The 21473-nt window shown below is 40.9% G+C and overlaps 1 long non-coding RNA gene across 1 annotated transcript in view; it reads left to right on the top strand.

The window, feature by feature from the left end:
- The window catches only part of LOC143439310 (uncharacterized), a 47744-nt gene that overhangs the window by 10404 nt on the left and 15867 nt on the right, over nucleotides 1-21473 (top strand). The window contains exon 2 of the long non-coding RNA XR_013107608.1: nucleotides 10393-10507. This is a non-coding gene — a long non-coding RNA (uncharacterized LOC143439310). The remainder of the gene's footprint in view (nucleotides 1-10392; nucleotides 10508-21473) is intronic.

The raw sequence follows: 21473 nt of genomic DNA, 5'->3' as shown, positions 1-21473 counted from the left end.
AACTAGAATGCAGTCAAATTTGGGATCTGGTCAGTCCACATGTGTATCCTGTAATTTTTGTTCTATCTGGGTCAACTCTTCTGCATCAGGTGTTAATTGTCTAGGACTGTTTAAGTTCAATCACCTTGTAAAGTTCTAAACAAGTTACTCAACTCTTGAGTAATTGAGCTAATAGTGGCCATAATCAGTTAACATCTCCCGGTAGCTTCAGAAGGTCTTCTCTTCTGATCTGACCCTTTGTGGTTGAAGCTCTTGTTGATTTAATGTAATTCCTGGATGGTTGGTAGAATCTCTTCTCTGATTTTTTTTTCAGGAGCAGTCTGTAAACCCAAATAGGTAAAATCTTTTTTGCTTCATTAAACATTCTCTCGAATGTATTTGCATCAGAATCAACCAACAACCATATAATGGTAGGTTATAGATTGAGGAAATTGTTTACAATTATTTTAAGAGGCTGTTGTACAAATTATTGACATAAAGTTGGACTATTTAACATTCCTTGAAGAAAAACTTTGAATGGGTATCTTTTCACAAGTTGAGCATTGTTTTAAGTAGGTCTTGTAAAAGCTAATTTTTCTCTCTTGCTCTTGTAAGGGAATAGTAAAGCAATTTTTAATTTTTTTTAAATGTTTAAGGATATATTTATTCCTTTTTTGTATATAAGTACAGTGTAGCTGCCTTTAGACACACCAGAAGAGGGAATTGTATACATCACAGATGGTTGTGAGCCACCATGTGGTTGCTGGGAATTGAACTCAGGACCTCTGGAAGAGCAGTCAGTACTCTTAACCGCTGAGCCATCTCTCCAGCCCCCAAAATCGATTATTATTATAAGCCATCCTTTTGGTAATAGAGAAGGTAAGGTGATATTATTGTTATTGTTTTTCAACAAATCAGTAGTTATTTGTGTCTTACTATATAATACCTTTCAAGGCATTCTAGAAAGAAAAAAAAAGGATCCTGTCATACAGGAGGTCACAATTTCATTTAGAAAGAGACTAATTTTTTTTAAAGTCTAATTATAAAGATGTAGTTGAAAAGATGTCACAAGCTGAAAAAATGGGAGGTGCTAAAGGAGATCAAAGGAGGCAGGGTCGCTAACCTAGGTTATTCTAAGAAATCACAAGATGAAGACTGGAGAGAAGCTCAAAAGTGCAGACACTTGCTGCTAAATCTGACAACCTGAGTTCAATCCCAGTGACCCACATGCTGGAAGGACAGAATCAACTTCAGAAATTGTCCTCTGACTTTTACATATTTGCAGTGACACATGAATCCAAATGCACACATGTTCATGTGTGGGGAGCCGACAGAAGGGGCCTTGCAGCCATCCTTGAGCCATATACCCTGACAAGAGACTTGATTACATCAGCCTACAACAGCTGAGCACACTCTGATAACATCTTGCTTTAGATACCCAGGATCTTCTCTTGGGTGTGTGAGACTTAAAGGTGTGATTTAGAGCTGAGGCTTAAGGGTGTGACTTAGAGATCAGATTTAGAGATAAGACCTAAGGGTGTGACTTAAGGGTGTGACTTAAGGGCGTGGCTTAGAAGTGAGACATATAAAAGGTGAGAGGCAGACAGAAGAGTTCAGTACAACTTGCAGTTAGTTATTAGGCAACAGATTATTAGGCAGACAGAAGAGACAACTTGGAACTAAGAATTAGGTTAGAGAGTACAACTTGGAGTAGGAATTAGGCATGAGGAAGAAGACACTTGGACTAGAGAACTCAGAAGAAGATTATTAGGTATTAGGCACTTGGCACTTGGAAGAAGTAACTTGGAACTTGGAGGCACTAGGGACTAGGAACTAGGGACTAGGAACTCAAGACTTGGGATTTGGACTAGGAAGAGAGACTGAAGAATAAACGGGATTGAATCACACTCTGTCTGGTCTCCATTCCTCACATCCGTCCTCTCTCTCTTGCTGAACCCCGACCTGCAGACCAGAGCAGCTTGGGGCAGTGCGGGCTCTAACAGTTTAGCCCCCAAGGCTTTTGTCATTGCGGGTTCCAACATTGACAGAACAGTCCTAGACATTTTGGCCCCCAAATGTGGGGTAGTGCAGTTCTCAACATTTCTGGCCCCCAAGTGTGGGGCAGCTCGGGCCGTGACATTCATGTACATACATATACTCACACATATGTGCGCGCACACATACTGAAAAACATAAATGTACCTTAAAAAGAAGTCAAGTTAGACTTTCTCCAGCCTCAGTATCTTTTGCTCTATTGTTTAGTCTGTCTAACCTCTCTACTTATCTAATCCACGTGTTTCAAAACTGCTGGTTTCAAATCATTTCAGACTTGGTATTTACGGCCTATAATGTGAAATACCCTTGTGTCTCCCATTTGCAACAAGAATCTAGGTTTTTGCTAGTGTGGGGGTTATATATATGAATACACTGTAGCTATCTTCAGACACACCAAAAGAGGGCATCAGATCCCATTACAGATGGTTGTGAGCCACCATGTGGTTGCTAGGAATTGAACTCAGAACCTTTGGAAGAACAGTCAGTGTTCTTAACCACTGAGCCATCTCTCCAGCCCAACCACTGTGCTCTTATAGACCTATATATTATTTAATTCAACAAGTCAGTCATCAATATGTCAATCATGATGTTAGATATTTAAGGAAATGAATAAAATCATTTCTGTAATTAGCATGCTTACATTTTAAGCTGTGAATCAAACAATATGGTAAGTATTAATACCAAAGTAGATAACGATTTGAATATTAGGAAACAAGAAGATAGGAATCTGATTCAGAGTAGGAAGAAACAAGATTGTCATAGAAGACTTCCTAGGGGTTTGAATGACCTGAGCTATGCGTTTGTGGAAGAATAAATAAATGATCTGTAAAGAAAGAATTTGAGCTGGGCAGTGGTGGCGCACACCTTTAATCCCAACACTTGAGGGGCAGAGGCAGGCAAATTTCTGAGTTCGAGGCCAGCCTGGTCTACAGAGTGAGTTCCAGGACAGCCAGGGCTACACAGAGAAACCCTGTCTCAAAAAACAAAAACAAAAACAAAAACAAAAAAAAAGAATAAATTTTTCTTAGACATTTCACACATATACACCATGCACCACTTACCTTCTTAGACTTGTCTAACTTCAAATGTCTCTCTGACATTCATGTCTGTTCCGTTTATTTTATGACACACTAACCAGGGCTGCCTTTGTGACCATGGTCTGGTGAAATTTAAAGCCATAAATATATTGTGTGACTATTTCTGTCACATAGGTATATTATATGTGCTTTACGTGTAAGAAGTGTAATGTTCTTCATGCCCCACATGGACTGAGACTTGCCCCTGTGGAGGGAGACAACAATTTCTGTGTTGAAATGGATGCACTGAGCTAGAAATTGTAGCTTTCCTAGTGTGTGCTCTCTCATAGTGTAATATTGGCAGTCCAATCCTAGCTTCTGTGTTGTAGTAAATATCTAAGCAAATACTAGACATAATTTGGAAATTAAATTTCCTGAACTCAAGTAAAATCTATAATGCTGTCAGCATCAGATTTAAAGAATCAGATAAATGTATAAGCACATACTTGCATGTCTGAGTTCAGGGATGCCAAATTGTACAAGCCTGGGGGGAGTACATTCACAGCAGAGTTTACATAATGGGAAGGAAAGGAGACTCGAGTTTATACATCATTTATTTATTTATTTATTTATTTATTTTGTTCCTTTCTGAGACAGGGCTTCTCTGAGTAGCCCTGGCTGACCTGGAATTCATTCTGTAGATCAGGCTGGCCTTGAACCCAGAGATCCACCTGTCTTTGCCTCCTGAGTGCAGGGACTAACAGTGTGTGCCACCATCCACCTGTTAAAGTTTATTCATTTCAACTTCAGTCCATTCTATCTAAAGCTTTCTTGTTTGTCAGGTTTTTGAAACATATCTATGTATCTCAGGCTGGTCTTGAATTCAAGATCTGCCTACCTTGGTTTCCTCAGTGCTGGGATTATATAAGATTATGTATGCCATTGTTCTTGGCTTCATCTTAAACTGTTTGTCTCTGTCCCATAAAAAAGGTATGCTTGTCCTACAAAATGTGAAATGCTTTGTGAATGCTTAATTCACCCATATATTTTATATAGGCTAGAAATGAATTCAAATTAGGATTTTCAGTGTGAACACATTCATTTTACTCTTGAATATAGAATTAAGAATATGGATATACTGGTGCTAAATGTTTACTTCACAAAGATGGTCCTTATAAATCAGTTTATCAAAACTTGCCCCAAAACAAAAATGAATTCTACTGATCTATATGTTATTGCAGAATATTTGATCTCATTGTGAACAAGATTGTGTTATTTACTGAAAAAAAAAAAAAACCTGTTTCTAGTTGTGGTGTGGCTCAGCCTTAGCACACACCCTTAATCCCTCTGGCTGGAATACAGATTTGCCCTTAGTACACACCTTTAAGGGAAAGTTAAGTTGTAGAAAGAAGCACCCATGTTTGAAAGTGATGTCTAATTGAGTGGCAAACAGAGAAAGATTTGACAGAATGAGATATGCCCAATTCTCAGGAGAAAAGAGAGAAAAGTGAGGCCTCTTAAGGGCATAGAAGAGAGAGGGGGAGAAAGGAGGTGGGGAGAGGGGAGAGAGAGGGAGAAGAGAGATGGGGAAGAGGGAGGAGGTGGGAGAGAGAGATGTGAGAAGAAAGGAAGGGGAGAGGGGAAAGAGGAAGAGAAAGGGAGAGAGGGGGGTTGGAAAGCAGTTTTAACTGGAGAGTTTTACAGACACAGGTTGAGGAGAGAACAAGCTGGATAAAGGTGAAGACAGAACAAGCCAGAGAATGAGAAGGAACCAGAAGATTAGAACAGATTGTCAGACTTAGTATGAAGCAATTTAACAAGTGATGAGCAATTAAGGAGAAGCCAAGAGAATCCAGATTGAATCAGTCAGCTTGGAGAGGAGTTTGAGCCAGGGCTACACAGAGACACACTGTTCCAAACAAACAAAGTATTTATAAAGTGCTAATGCTGAGTTGTAATTTTAAAAAATAATCAAACAGACTAACAGGGATAAGGTGACTCCTTGCCAAGCCTATGATCATACATACCTGACCGTGCCTGATCCCAAAAGCCAGGCAGGGTCACCAGTCTCCTGATTGGTACTTAGAGACTATATACTTGCTGAGATGAATTTTGGAGCAGCTTTTCTAGAAATCATGTTGTAGGCTAAGAGAAAAACAAGCTTTATTAGCATGCCTATTCATCTGGAAACAGTCACTTCAATAATTTGATCTAAAGAAATTTGCTTTGTATGGAAAAATTCAGGGAATTAATTGAGTTGCCTTAACAAATTAGAAAAACATTTAAAGTCATCAAAAATGGTGTTGTAATTTGTAAATTCATCTAGAAAAAGTCAAGATATATCGCTAAACTGAAAATAAAAAAAAAAAAAAAACAGTCACAATCCATGCTGGAGGATAGTCCCACAACATATATGTTCATTTACACAGGTAGAAAGCAAGCAAGCTAGGGGAATAGTTAAGCCACATCCATGCTAGTTTACAAGCTAGGGGAATAGTTAAGCTGTATCCATGCTAGTTTACAAGCTAGGGGAATAGTTAAGCCACATCCGTGCTAGTTTACAAGCTAGGGGAATAGTTAAGCCACATCCATGCTAGTTTACAAGCTAGGGGAATAGTTAAGCCACATCCGTGCTAGTTTACAAGCTAGGGGAATAGTTAAGCCACATCCATGCTAGTTTACAAGCTAGGGGAATAGTTAAGCCACATCCGTGCTAGTTTACAAGTCCTAAAATTTGTGGACTTTGAGCCTCAGCTAAGGAGCCATGATTGGACACTGCTAGATCTACCCTCCTTTCAGGAAAATGTAATTTTTTTCTTTTCTGTCTCTTTCCTTTGGATGCTGGCCAGAACCTAAGTCTTTCTGATATTTCTCTTGATATTTGGAGTTTCTCACTCTTTCTCTGCAGCAGCACCCCCACCCCTCACATGTGGCTGTGAACAGTGTCCTGTCTCTCTTCCCCTTCTATCTGCCTCCTCCAAGTAGCTGCAGAGATCCAGCTTCCCTGTCCTGCCACATCCTTAGGTGTGCATAGTTTCTTTCTTTCTTTCTCTCTCTCTCTCTCTCTCTCTCTCTCTCTCTCTCTCTCTCTCTCTCTCTCTTCTAGTTCTTCCGACAGATTGTAGGTTAAAGATTAAGAGTTTGGGTGTGAGGCTGTTTAAGGCCTAATTCTGCTTCCTCCTCCTCCTCCTCCTCCTCCTCCTCCTCCTCCTCCTCCTCCTCCTCCTCCTCCTCCTTCTCCTTCTTCTTTTTTTTTTGTTTTTTTCGAGACAGGGTTTCTCTGTGTAGTTTTGGCTGTCCTGGAACTCACTCTGTATGCCAGGCTGGCCTCGAACTCCGAAATCCTCTGCCTCCCAAGTGCTGGGATTACAAGCATGCACCACCACTGCTCGGCTCTAATTCTGCTTTCATTTGAAAAGAGAACTAGGCTTGATAAACACCAAGATACTTGAGTTCAAGTAATGAGAAGACGACCAGAAAAGAGAAAATATTAACAGCCTAGACTGATTTTTCTTTCCTTTTTCTTTGGGTGTGTATGTTGAAGGTCCCTGCATGTGGGTATGAATGCAGTAGGGAGTGGAGGCCAGAGATCAATTTCAAATAGCTTCTTTATTGTTCACCACCAGAGTTTTCTTTGTTTAGTTTTTGAAACAGAGTCTCTTACTGGCTGGAGCTCTATGATTTAACTAGACTCCCTGAACAGCAAACCGGAATAATCCTTTCTCTCCTTTCCCAGAGCTGATGGGGTTACAGCCGTGTACCCTCACACCTGGATTTTATTTGGGTGCTAGGGATCTAAACTCAAATCCTCATGCTTGCACAGAAGGAGCCATTTCTCCAGTTCCTATACTGCAGTCTGTGAGAATAAATTACTGCTGTGGAAAATACATATCTACAAAGAGCATTGCTTTGCTATATTGGGCACAATTACACTGACTGGGCTGAGGTGATCACGGATGTTTATAGTCCCAGCACGCAGGAAGCTGAGGAAGAAGGATAATTACAAGTTGAAGGCAAGCCTGGACTACATAGTGATCTTGTCACAAATAATAACAACAACAGTAATGATGATGATGATAATGCTTTAACTGGGTTATCATCAGAAAGTGCTGTCCATTTAATGTGGCTCTTCTCATTTCAAATAGGCTGACCAGAAAACTCCCTAACAGGAGTGTCCAACAATTTGTCTTTTAGTTGATTCAAGATCCAGTCAACCAAGACTGACTAATATACTTAGTTGATATACATACATACATACATACATACATACATACATGTATATAAAAAACTTTGAAAGTCTACTCTATCACAGGCAGTTGTAGTGTGCTTACCCAGCATGCATAAGGTCATCGTTCATCTTAATCTGGTATTTGCTTCTTTCATCTTGATTTTATTGGAGCAACAGGGTAGTAGAGGCCCTGAAGTCTATGTGCTTGGTTTCAAATCCGGAGCCACCAGTAACTATGTAATCTTTCTGTCTTGGCTTCATTTGTAAGGTAGAGAAACCAATAGTACTTAATGTATATGTGTGGGTAAAAATCCTATGGAATATTATCTGTAAAATGTTCGACACAGTGCTTGGCACACATAAAAAACAGTCAATAACCATTAGCTACTTATTATTCAGAGTAAACAGACTTTAAAATGGTAACATGATGGGCAGAAGTATCACTGAAAGAAGAGGTCAAAGAAGCTTAATTGAAATATTGAGGCAGAAGAGAAAGAAAGGGCATGGGATAGACAAGGTTGAGTCAGAGCCAGACAGTAACAAGCAAGAAACTGGACTCCGGAGAACCTTAAACAAGCATTTCTGTAGATTTGGAGATAGAGAGGAATTGTGAACCTGAGAGGTTTAGTTGAAGCAAAAGTTAAGATCTAGGGTGTGGGCGTGGGCGTGGGCGTGGGGGTGGGTGAGATGGACTTACTCTTATTTGCCTTACGTAGGGCAACTAAGGGAAAAAGCTGAACTCCAAAGAGTGGGCAGAAATAGTAAGGAGTTGAAACACTAGGGAGGAGAGACAGCTCAGCTGATACAGTGTTTGACACGCAAGCGACAGCACCATGTAAGATGATGCCAGGTGTGGAGAGTCAACTGTAACCCTGGTGCTCTAAAGCCAGAGAGAGATGTTAGCCAGTCTAGAGGAATCTGAGAACTTTGAGTACAGCAAGAGACCTTATTTCAAAACTGAGTGGGGCTGACAAAATGACCCAGTCGTTAAAAGCACTTGGTGGTCATGCAAAGGCCCCCAGTTTGGATCCCAGCATTTGCTGAGGTTTTCAACTGTCTGTAACTCCAGTTCCAGGGGATTCAACTCCCTCTTCTGGCTTCTGCAGGCATGGTATGTGTCTTAGTTAGGATTTTACTGCTGTGAACAGACACCATGACCAAAGCAACATTTATAAAAGAAAACGTTTAATTGGGGCGGCTTACATGTTCAGAGGTTCAGTCCTGGAGCATGGCAGTATCCAGGCAGGCACGATGTGGGAAGAGATCATTTTGTTCTGAAGGCAAACAGAAAAAGACTAGCTACCAAGTGAAGAGAGGGAGGTGTGTACCCATGCCCACAGTGACACACTCCCTCCAACCAGGCAACACCTCCTAATAGTGCCACTCTTTAGGGCAAACATATTCAAACCACCACATTCTACTTCCTGCCTCCCCATAGACTTGTCCAAACACATGAGTCTATGGGGGCCATACCTAGCCAAAGCATAATGAAAACTACATATAGGCCAACTTCAAAGGTCCAAAGGTCAAAGTCCCTTCTGAGATTCATCCAATCACTTAATTGTAATCCCTTTAAAAAATCAAAATCAAAAAGCAGATCACATACCTCTAATATCACAGGATAAACATTACCATCCCAAAATTCCATAGCAAGGAAATACTGGACCAAAGCAAGACCAGCTGGGTAAATCCACATTCAGCATTTCCATGTCTAATGTCCAACACCTTTCTGCTTTGTTGACTGCAGCACACTTTTCTTTGGCTGGTTCCACTCACTGTAGCAGCTTTCTTCAGCAGGTATCCTACAACTGTGACATCTCAAACATCTTGGGTTCTCCAAGGCAACTTCAACATTACAGCTTCTTCAATGTTATAGCTTTTTGTTTCAATCTCTGGGATCCACACATGATCTTCTGGGCTCCTCCAATGGGATTAGGTCACATCTACAGCTCTGCCCTCTGATTCCACTCCACTGCTGCTGTTGTTCTGGATGGTCATCCTGCAGCACTGGCATCTCCAATACCTTAGGGTCTTCTGCTGCAACAAGGCTTCACCAATAGGCTCTCATAGGCTCTCTTCATGGTGCCAAACCTCAAATTCTTTGCACGATCCCTTCAGTCCTGGGCCATCTACTGCAGCTGAGGCTGCATCTTCACCAATGGCCTTCCATGACCTCTCACAGTACCAAGCCTTAGCTGCTCTCCATGACCCCTTCATACCTTCAAAGCCAGTATCACCTAGGTGATTCTTACACATTACTGAGTCTAGCTATAGCACAAGGTACAACCTTGGCTATCTCTAGACACAGCTTCTTTTTGCTTCTCAGAAGATTTCACCTCAGTGATGCTGGTCTCTTCTTAATCACTTCTAATTTCTTAACTCTAGCCTACCAGCATTAATTGTCCTAGTAGTTCCTTCCTTTCTTGACTCTAAAGCTAGATCCACATGGCCAAAGCACCTGAGTTCTGCTGCTTGCTGGGGCTGGAACATGGCCCCCTGTTGGGAGCTGACTTTAAGCAGAAAGCGGCTAGATCAACTTTGCAACCATCTGGAACCATATACCCTGATGAAAGACTTGGTTTTCAAAAGCCTATAACAGCTGAAGCACACTCTGATAAATATATTTATCCCACATAGCTTGTTTTGCTGTTTAGTGACCTCAGCTGTATGGTGCACATGGTAAAGTGTTTTCACCTGTGTTCTCCTGCTTGTGTATATAAATACCTCAGAATTCCCTTCAATAGAAGAGACTTGATCACACCCTGTCTTGTCTCCATTCTTCGTGTCTCCTGCCCCTGCAGCCCCACTCTCTCTCTTGACCAGAGCACTTAGCCCCAAAGCGTTGAGGCAGAGAAAAGGTCCGCAACAGCCCCCCTTGTTCTAGTACCAGCTTCCTGTTTTCCAACTGCCTCACCACCTAAGCTTGGCTGTCCTAAAACAATCTACTCTTCAAATAGATTGACCTTGAACTCAGAGATCTGCAGGGCTCTGTCTCCTGAATGTTGGGATCAAAGGTGTGTGCCACCATGCCTGGACTTAGCTTTTCTTCACCTAGAACTTGCTCTGTCCCAGGTTGGCCTTGAACTCAGAGATCTGCTTGCCTTTGTCTTCCAGGATTGAAAGTGTGTACCATTATGCCTGGTTCCTGGTCCTATGCTTTTCATGGCCACTATACCTCAGGATCCAGATCAAAAGCCTGTGTCTTCCAACCTCAGGATCTGGATCACAGGTATGACTAAATTTCTTGTTCGACTGCAAACACAAACAATAAGCTTAGCTGGGTGGGATCTTGCCCTGAGATCACCATTTCCTTAATCTCTTAAACTCCTTGAACACAGAATTCAACTCCATTTCACTTTCTGGTGCCTCTATATTATTACTTGAACCATACATTTTGTATTTCTTTCTTTTTAAGTTTACTATGCTTGATCCAAATGCTCTTCATGAGATTAAACCAAAGAACTAAGTCCCTATTGGGTGTTGTTTGTTTGTTTGTTTGTTTTGTTTGATTGTTTTTGGTTTTTTTTGTTTTGTTTTTGTTTTTTTTGAGACAGGGTTTCTCTGTGTAGCCCTGGATGTCCTAGAACTCACTCCGTAGACCAGGCTGGCCTCAAACTCAGAAATCTGCCTGCCTCTGCCTCCCAAGTGCTGGGATTAAAGCTGTGTGCCACCACTGCCCAGCAAGAACAAAGTCCCTGTTGGGCTTTTTTGAGACTTCCTTTGTCAATGCAATTTTTACCTTAGCCTCTTCAGATAAGGGCAAAAGGCAGCAACATTCTTCACCAAAATATCACAAAAACAGTCTCTAGACCACATTCTGAAATTCTTATCCACTGAAACCTCTTAGGCCAGGTCTGCACAGTTCTTATAGCCCTCAGCACCAGTGACTTCCATATTCCCACTTAGAGCATTCCACTGCTTTCCAAAGACCCAAAATTCACATTCCTCCAAACAAAAGCATATCAGACCTATCACAGCAATAACCCAGTCCCTGGTACCAAATTCTTAGTTAGGATTTTACTGCTGTGAACAGACCCCATAACCAAGGCAACTATTATTTTTTTTTCAAAACACTATTTATCAATATTTGTATAAACATATATACTTATACATGTATACATATATAAACAATAATTAAATAATAAGATTATTTAAAAAGTATGGGGGGTTGGGAAAAGTGGGAGGAAGGAGAGAAAGGGGGAAATTATGCAAATACAGTGTTCGTATATGAAATTCTCAAAAAGGAATCCAGTTTTTTAAAATGTTCAACAGATCAACTAGCATTTTACAATACAAAGATAAATATGACCTATAGTTATGTTAAAGGACATTTTAACTCAGTACAAACTTTGAAGTTTAAAATGAGATCAATAAAAATCATTTTACCCAGCACAAAAACCACAATGACGTTTTATAATTCAATGTATTTCTGAGAACAAGAAAATGGATTGTCAGGAGCTAAGTCAGCAGAACCAGGGGTACACTGTGTGTGTGTGTGTGTGTTTGTGTGTGTGTGTGTTATCATAATTTTTACTTTTTAACATGGGGGTTATAAACACAAAAATGCAAGATGTGGGGAAGGGGATGACACAGGAACATAGGTGTTCAAGGGGAGTACAGATATCTTTCAGAACAGGGTATCAGCTGGGTGAAGGTTCAGGGGTCAGGTCTATATGACTCTGCCTATGATTCACTTGTCCTTATCTAATTTGGCACTATCTGCCAAGGCTGCCTATTTACAAGGTCTATGACTACTCAGGCTGGTAGATTTCAACAAAAGCTGCCTGTTTACAATAGTTTATAGCCCTCTATTTCAGTGTTTTTCCATAGAGACCCAAGACTTTGTGTTAGCAGGCATGTAAGTCAGGCCTATTGCTGATTTTAGGCTTATGGCTGATTTTAGGCCTTCAGTGTATAAGCAGGGCTGCCCCTGACATCTCCTCCCTTCTCCAAGTATAGAAGGGCTGTGGCGATTCTAATCTTGCCAAGGGGGGATAGAGGCCTGACCTCCAGTAATTAAAGGGGACCTTGTAATGGCTCCAGTCCTCCTGTCATTGTTCAGTGAGGCATGAGGGCCATACCCGTCCCGATGTCTTTTTCCTGGAGAGAGGATACTTTTGACATCAACCCCTATGCAGTCAGGCTTGTCCCTCAGGGAATCCAGAGGCATATTTTTAACTTTTATTTATATTCCCTTGCAGTGCTTAGCCTCACAGCCTACACAAGAATTCAGATCGCCAGACAAAGGGGGTTCTGGGTGGGCCCCTCTCTGCTTGGTCTAGGAGCAGAAGTCCCCTCTTTTAGGTTGGGTGGAGATGGAACTTGGGAACACCCTGGATAGAGTAGCATCCTCATCTAGAGTCTCATGGTCCTCCATAGTTAACATATGATAATGTATCTGAATAGCTTTAAGGCAACTATTATAAAGAACAACATTTAACTGGGGTTGGCTTACAGGTTCAGAGGTTCAGTCCATTATTACCAAGGGGTGAGACAGGCAGGGTCCAGACAGGCATGATGTGAGAAGAGTTGAGAGGTCTACATTTTTTCTGAATGCAAACAGAAGACTGGTTCCTAAGTGGCTATGAGGAGAATCACATTGCCCATGCCCTCGTGACACACTACCTCCAACAAGGCCACACCTACTTCAACTAGGCAACACCTCTAAATAGTGCCACTCCCTAGGTCAAACATTCAAAATACCACAGTATGCACATGGTACACTTACATATGCGCAGGTAAGGCATTCATAAAATTAGAAAAATAAGTCCTTAAAAAAAAGAAAAGAAGGCAGGCGGATTTCTGAGTTCGAGGCCAGCCTAGTCTACAGAGTGAGTTCCAGGACAGCCAGGGCTACACAGAGAAACCCTGTCTCGAAAAATAAAAAAATAAAAAAATAAAAAAAAAAAGAAAAGAAAAAGAAAGAAAGAAAGAAACAAAACAAAGTGAATCAATTGAGGAAGATAAGATCTCTTATGTTAACTTCTGGCTTCTGTATGTACACACACCTATACATGCATGCATGCATGCACACGTGCATACATACACACATAGGCTTACAAAAAGGTTTGAAGTATTCAAAATTATTAATTTTATAGCTGAAAGGGACTCTGATGTTACAGAGAAAACTGAAACCCAATAAAGTGAGTTGACTTGTTTATCTCCAAGTTGCCAGGAATGAATAGTTGTAAGATTTTCAGTCAATTACTTTCTAGTGCAACATTCTCCACTGGTATGAGTTATTAAAATTCAACATTTCCTGAGTGGTGGTAGTGCACACCTCTAATTTCAGCACTCAGGAGGCAGAGCACTATTAATATATATGTTATATATATTAACATATATAATATATATATATATATATATATATATATATATATATATATATATATAACATATATATTAATGGTGCTTCTCAGAGATACACTTTATGGGCCCCATCTCCAGAGATTGTGATTTTAAATGGTAAAAATATGAGATCTGTATTGTTAAAAAAATAAATAAATCCAGGTATTTTCTTGGTAAGCCAAGACCCAGTACATCATCTTTTCTTAACTGTAACAAGTATCTGAAATAATCAGCTTGTGAGTCCAGCTAGGTGGTGCATGCTTGCAATCTTAGCACTTGGGAGCTGTGACTGGGAGATTATGAATTTGAGCCAGCCTGGACCACACGGTGAGACTCTCTATCAAAACAAACAAACAAACAAACAGTCAAAACAAAAAAAGAAAACACATACACAAGAGGGCAATACAAATGAATTTCTAAGAAGAAAGGGGCTACTTGGGCTTACAGCTTCACAGGCTTCAGCCCATGGTCATGTGGCTCTTTATTTTAAGCCAGGCCATCTGTCACAGCAAGGGGCATGTGAAATAACAAGGCCATTGACTTCATAGTAGCTGAAAAAACAGAGCGGGGGCGGGGAGAAGATATCGGAAAGGCCAGAGTCCCAGTTTGGTCCTACTGATAGCATAGATTTTACTGCCTTTTAAACCTACTATGGCTCCATCAACATCAGTCACATTATGGATGAATGTGTGGTCCCTGGCAGCAATGATGCACTTACAGGCTGGTGAACTCTCTCATGTAGAGCCACATGCAGAAGCTGTGCTTTCTCCCTGCAGGTCCAGCACAAGCACAAAAAGCAATATTTATTTTATTCTCATTTTATGCATATGGATATTTTGCCTGCATGTAGGTATGGTTTGTATATGCTCAATCCAGGGAATGGCACTATTAGAAGGTGTGGCCCTGTTGGAGCAGGTGTGTCACTGTGGATGTAGGCTTTAAGACTCTCATCCTAGCTGCCTGGAACTCAGTATTCTGCTAGCAGCCTTCAGATGAAGATGTAGAACGCTCAGCTCCTCCTGCCCCATGCCTGCCTGGATGCTGCCATGTTCCCAACTTGATGATTATGGACTGAACCTCTAAACCTGTAAGCCAGCCCCAATTAAATATTGTCCTTATAAAAGTTGCCTTGGTCATGGTGTCTGTTCACAGCAGTAAAACTCTAACTAAGACAGTAGGTCTGTGCATTAAAACCCATAAAAAGGTGGAAAGTGAGAAACAACTCCACAAAGTTGTTCTCTTACCTCTACCCACACACATTACAAACACAAAATGCATACTAATATTAATAAATGTTAGCTATATTCTTAAATTTATTTTATGTATATGGGTGTTTTTTCTGTTTGTACCTCTGGGTACCACATGTGTGTCTGGTACCCTTAGAGGCCAGAAGTGGGTATCAGACCTCCTGAATCGGGAGTTACAAAGATTATGAGCTCCTATGTGGGTGCTGGGTCTTGTGCAAGAGCAGTGAGTGCTCTTAACCATGGAGGCATCTCTCCATCCATGATTTTTTTAAAAGATTTATTTATTTTACTTATATGAGTACACTGTAGCTGTCTTCAGACACACCAGACGAGGGCATCAGAGCCCATTACAGATGGTTGTGAGCCACCATGTGGTTGCTGGGAATTGAACTCATGACCTCTGGAGCTGTCAGTGTTCTGAGCCATCTCTCCAGCCCCCATGATAATAATTTTTTTAAAAAGTGATACTATAAGAAGCTCACTTGATAAATAATGACCACATGACAAAGCTTCTTTGTTCTTGGGTTTGTCTCTACAACATCTGTAACATGGCTGCTGGCTTACCTATACAGTCTACAAAGTCTTTGCTCTTTCTTGGTTTGGTTGGTTTTTGAGGATAAAACCCAAGTCCTAGCACAAGCAAAGCAAGCTGTTGAATACTGCTCCACATACCCCCACTCCCTGTGCCTAAACTCTCCTTGCAGGGCACTGCATGAGGAAGGTTTTCTAGCTCCATCCAAGAAAGATGTAGGGCATGGTGTTTCACTAGCACACACCTAACAACAGATAATGGATCCACAGTGGAAGATGTGTTCACTAGCCACAAGCAATGTCTGAAAGGTGAACATTAAGGCACAAATGAGAAGGAAGCAAGAGGAAAAGGTTTGGGAAATGACATGAAACCTAGGCATTAGAAATGGGGCTGGAGAGATGGCTCAGAGATTAAGAGCACAGACTGCACTTCCAGAAGGTCCTGAATTCAATTCCCAGCCACCACATGGTGGCTCACAATCATCTGTAATGGGATTCGATGCCCTCTTCTGGTGTGTCTGAAGACAGCTACAGTGTACTCATATACATAAAATAAATAAATCAGGGGTGGAGGGGAGAAAGAAAGGCTAGAACTATTGGCATTCCAAACACAGGCAAGCAGGGCAAAGCCAAGCTGTCCATTCTAGTGCTTTCCTACATGGACTGCAATCTGTGGACCAGTAAGGTATGCATCCCTAAAAGGTTCCAAAGAGTCAGATCCAACCTAGAAGTGACTGAATCAGAACTGTGCTTGTTAACAAATGAAAGCTGAATTTAGAAACTTAACCTAGTGGCATATAATATGAAATAGAGAGAAACATCTGGAAGCAAGGGGATAATCTTAAGGGCTAAGGCCTAAGGGTCAATCTCCGTTTCAAATCAATAAATAAAATTGACAACTGCAGGGTTGAAAAGCACTGGCTGCTCTTGCAAGGGACCCAGGTTCAGTTCCCAGCAAATCAGTGGCAGCCCGTGGCTATCTCTAATTCCAGTTCCAGGGAATCTGATGCCCTCTTTTGGCCTCCACTGGCACCAGGAACACATTTGGCGCACAACCATGTATGCAGGCAAGCTCACACATTAAGCATTTGCATGTGTGTGGAACAAGGGAAATGCATACATCCCTAGCAAAAGCATAACGGAAAAGCCTTGGAGGAGTTCAGTGTACTGTTTTATCCTGGAAGTGCTAACCCTTTCTTTGTTGTTTTTTTGTTAATTACACTTAATTTAATTGAATGTATGAGTGTTTTGCCTCATGAATGTGTGTGTGTGTCGTTTGCATGCATGGTGCTTGTGGTCAGAGGAAAGTGGTGGATCTCCTGGAACTGAAATTGAAGATGGTTATAAACTGCCAGGTGAGTGATGCTGGGCACTGAACCCAGGTCTCGTGTGTGTGTGTGTGTGTGTGTGTGTGTGTGTGTGTGTGTGTGTGTTTGTTTGTGTGTTTTCATGCATGCACATGTGTATATACATATTTGTATATATACATATGTGTATAAATAGATACATTTATTGCAATCGTGCAAAGACAAAGTAATCTCTCCTTTCTGTATGAAATGCCCAGGCTTCCCTGACTTTGGCCTGTAGAATTTTCTCAATGGCTATTGGAGAAATCCCTTCCCGCTTTTCTGGATCATCTTCTTTCCCCATTATATCATGGTATGATTTGTATGTTTAATGTCTCCCAAAGGCCTGTATGTCAAAGGACTGGTCCCCAGGATGACACTATTGGGGAAAGTACTTTGTAGGAGAATTATTGAAAATGTCTCCTCAAAATAAATTATAGGGCTGGAGAGACTGCTCAGCTGTTAAAGAGTCCTGCTGCTGTTGGAGAGGACCTGGTTCAGGTCCCAGCACCAAACTGCAAAATACAGATGTCTGAAACTCCACTTTGAGTTGAGTCTGACGCCCCCTTCTGGCCTCCACTGCATCTATACATGTGTTGCGCATGCCCACACACAGTTACACACATAGTATAAAATTTATTAAATTGTTTTAAAAAAGAAATTAAGCCAGTTGTGGTGCATACCTTTAATCCCAGAGGTAGAGGTGGTCATATCTCTGTGAATCCAAGGCCAACTTGGTCTACATAGTAAGTTCTAGGACAGCCAGGGTTACATAGTAAGACCCTGTCTCAAAAAAGCAATAGACAGACAGACAGACAGACATTGGATGGATGAATAAATAAGAGGTAGCTAATAAAAGAAAATTCACAGAAGAAGTTGAAATGTCTTTGACTCACTCTGTATTGGTTTGAGACATGCACATTCTCAGGAGCAAACTTGTATTCCCATCACAGTACAGAGTGCCACCTTCCCCAGACGCCAAATCAATACCTTCTCCACTTGATCTTGGATGGAGACCCATCATAATTGATCTAATTAAACTTTTCTTACGCTTTTAATCCCAGCACTCCAGAGGCAGAGGCAGGCAGATATCTGAGTTCAAGGCCAGCCTGGTCTACAGTGTGAGTTCCAGGACAGACAGGGCTACACAGAGAAACCCTGTCTTAAAAATGAATGAATGAATTAATTAATTAAATCTTTCTCTTTATCAGTCATCCTGTCTCAGGTGTTTCACTGCATAAACACAAAGCTCAATAATACATGCTATTCTTAGTTGCTGAACTTAACGCTCCAAATGACATCAGTATTTTCCTGTTTCATATTCTTCTTCTTTGACTCAAGATCCAAGGATTGAAAACAGTAAGGAAAGGTGGCATGTGTGTAGCAAGTACAGTCCATGTGGAAGAAAACAGAGTGACCCTATGCTGGGAAGCAGACACAGGAGGATGCCAGGACCTCATTCGCCATCTAGTCTCAGCAAGTTAATAAATTCCAGGTTTACTGAAAAATCCTGTCTCAGAAACTGAGGTGGAAGGGCTAGAAGGATGGCTCAGTGGTTAAGAGCACTTACTGTTCTTTCAGAGTTTGGCTCCCAGCTTCTAGGAAAATGCCTTACAACTGCATGTAATTCCAGTTCCAGGCTGTCTGCCCACCTCTTGTGGCCTTTGGAAGCACCAGGCACACAAGTGGCACACATACATACAAGCAAACACTCATACACATAAAAATAAAAATAGAATGTTTAAAAAGGAGGTGGGAGTCTATAGAGAATGACATTCAGCCCTACCTCAGGCCTCTGCATGTAGGTTTGCATAGTGTGTATGCATAGGCTAGGACACATTATGGACACACACACATCATACAACACACACACACACATTTCCTGAATTATCTGGTGATAAAAATAATTTCTCAAAACAAAAACTATTTTTACCAGAAATCTCCATTTAAAAATACACTTTATTTTTTAACATTTCCAACGCAGAGCAATACTAACCGGACACATTTCTAGGCTAAATCTTCTCGGCTGTCACCATCTTGGTCTATTGGTTTTCTGTACTTCCATATCTATTTTTTTTTCTTTTTGCCAAACTATCCAAAAGCAGGCAATACATACCATGACTTTCATTTCCAAATATCTCAGTTTACCTCCTAAGCAACAAGGATTTTTTTTATATACCTACATTGTTATTAATGTGGAGGGGAAACATCACATTAATCTAATACAACCACCAACATACATTCAGTGTTCAGATTTCCCTGGTTTTCAAAAGAATGTTTAAACACTTTTGGGAAGTTCAGGATCAAAGCACTTCATTTGCCTGTTACGTTGTTTCCAGTCTTCAGTTTGAACATTCTGTAACCTCTCTCTGTTCTTCAGGATATGATGTCCTTGGATAGTCTGGACCAGTTATCGTCTAGAATGGCCACATTCCAGATTTCTGTGACTCTTTCTCTTAGGAAACCAGGTCAAACATTGCTAAGCAAAACACTACAGTAGCGATTGTGCATACTTCCCACTGTGTCAAATCAAGAGGTACATTGTGTGATGTCATCTTGACACGGTGGCACTTGCCAAATATTTCCATTACAAAGGTAGATTTTCCCCCTTGAAGCTAACAAACATTTGGGGGAGTGATAATTTGATATTCTGTTTCCAAAGAACTTACCAGTGGCCTGAAATATACTGGTGCTAATAAAATAAGGATCGGAAATGTTTCTCAGACTTTTTATATTTTCTTCCCAAAGTATTTCGTGTCGGGGAGTGGGGGACGACATGAATGTGTGCACATGTGTATGTGCACGTGTGTGTGTGTGTGTGTGTGTGTGTGTGTGAGAGAGAGAGAGAGCAAGTGCCTGGGAAAGTCAGAAAGAGGCATTCGATACCCTAGAGCTGGAGTGTGAAAAATTATTTTGCAGGCCTGAAAATTATATGCAACACTCATTTATTTAAGCAATAATTTTTTGTTTCTAACAAATATTTTTAGGATTTCATTTTATTTTATGTAGTACTGGAGCCTCAGTCCACACCCCTAACATGTGAGGTAAGCATGTGAGGTAAGCATGTGAGGTAAGCACTGAGCTAAACTCCTTAGCAGTTTCATTTTCAAAACTCATTCTTGATTAATTCCAAATACTTTGTCACGTCCATTGTGACTCTGTTTTATCTACGCTGACAAGTTATTAAAATAGAGAAGCCTTTCTTTTAATCATTCTGTCAACTGAATTTAAGTTTAATTTTGTTGTGATTAGGATAAAGAGACAAATGAAATAAAGAGACAGCTTTTAGCATTTTTTAAATCATCATAGTTTTAAAAAATATTCTAGATATTTGAAAATAAAGTCTTCCTTCCCTGCTTCTCTCCCTCTTTCCTGCCTTCCTCTTTTTCTTTGAGTAGAGATTTTCCTGTATATATCCAAATTGGTTCATCCTGCCTTGGTTCTCTTGAGATTGTAAAGTATGTACACCACTAAGCCTGGCTATTTTCTCTTTTATTGAGTGTGCTTTCTGGATTATATTCTATGTTCTAGTTTCATTTCTGTTGCTATGATAAAATATGCTGGCAAAAAGCAACTTAAGGGAAAGCGGGTTTATGCTGGCTTTATTCTATATTAACAGCCATCATAGCACAGAAACCAACACTGCAGGAACTTAAAACAGCTGCTCATATCACATACACAGTCAGGAGGAGAGAGACGTAAAGGAATGCATGCATGATCACTAGCTTGCTTGCTTGTGCTCAGCTCATAGTCTCCACTCTTATAATTGCCTAGGGAATGCTGCCACCAACAGTGGGCTTGGTCTTCCCACATCAATGAACTTAAGGCAATCTCCTAAAGACATGCCCATAAATCAACCCAGTGTAGAAATTTCCTCCTTGAAACTCTTGTCAGGTAATTCTAGGTTGTATTAAGTTGACAATTAAAGCCCGAGTCCTACATAAATTATAGCTCCAGATAGTTTAGGCAATCCTCAAACGTGCTATGTAGTAGAGGATAACCTTACATTCTTGATCTTCCTGCATGAGCTTGCTGAGTGCTGAGATTACAGACATGAGCCACAATGCTTAGAATTCTACTGAATCTTTATTTCAGGGCCTACTTTTTTTTGGGGGGTGGGGAGGGGTTTAGAGACAGGGTTTCTCTGTATAGCCCTGGCTGTTCTGGAACTCACTCTGTAGACCAGGCTGGCCTCGAATTCAGAAATCTGCCTGCCTCTGCCTCCCAAGTGCTGGGATTAAAGGCATGCGCCACCACTACCCGGCCCAGTGCCTACTTTTTAAACATCCATGATCTCTTTTCTCTTCCTCCTCCTCTTCCCTCTTCTTCTTTTCTTCCTCCTCCTCCTCCTCCTTCTCTTCTTTCTTCTCTTCCTCTTTTGTTTTTTCAAGACAGGGTTTCTCTGTGTCCTGGTACTCGATCTGTAGACTAGGCTGGCCTTGAACTCACAGAGATGCCCCCCCCCCCCAAGCGCAGGAATTAAGCACGTGCCACCATACTGGCAAATGTCCATGATTTTTAATTAGTTCCTTTTCATTTTTCTCTTTCATAGGTTTACTTTTTTAGTTATCTAATAATTTAGTCTAATGTTTTTGTCATATATACCACCCAAATTACTTCAGTGGAATGAATGAATACCCCTATTGTTGACTGTTCAGTTTTTGTAAACATTTCCTTGGAATTCTTATATACAGGCAATTTCTGAAAGAAAAAAAAATAAGGT

Source organism: Arvicanthis niloticus, chromosome 26 (assembly GCF_011762505.2).
Source record: "Arvicanthis niloticus isolate mArvNil1 chromosome 26, mArvNil1.pat.X, whole genome shotgun sequence".
NCBI classification, from domain to species: domain Eukaryota; kingdom Metazoa; phylum Chordata; class Mammalia; order Rodentia; family Muridae; genus Arvicanthis; species Arvicanthis niloticus.
The sequence above is the reverse complement of the archived record's forward strand: the minus strand, read 5'-3'. Positions and strand labels throughout refer to the sequence as shown.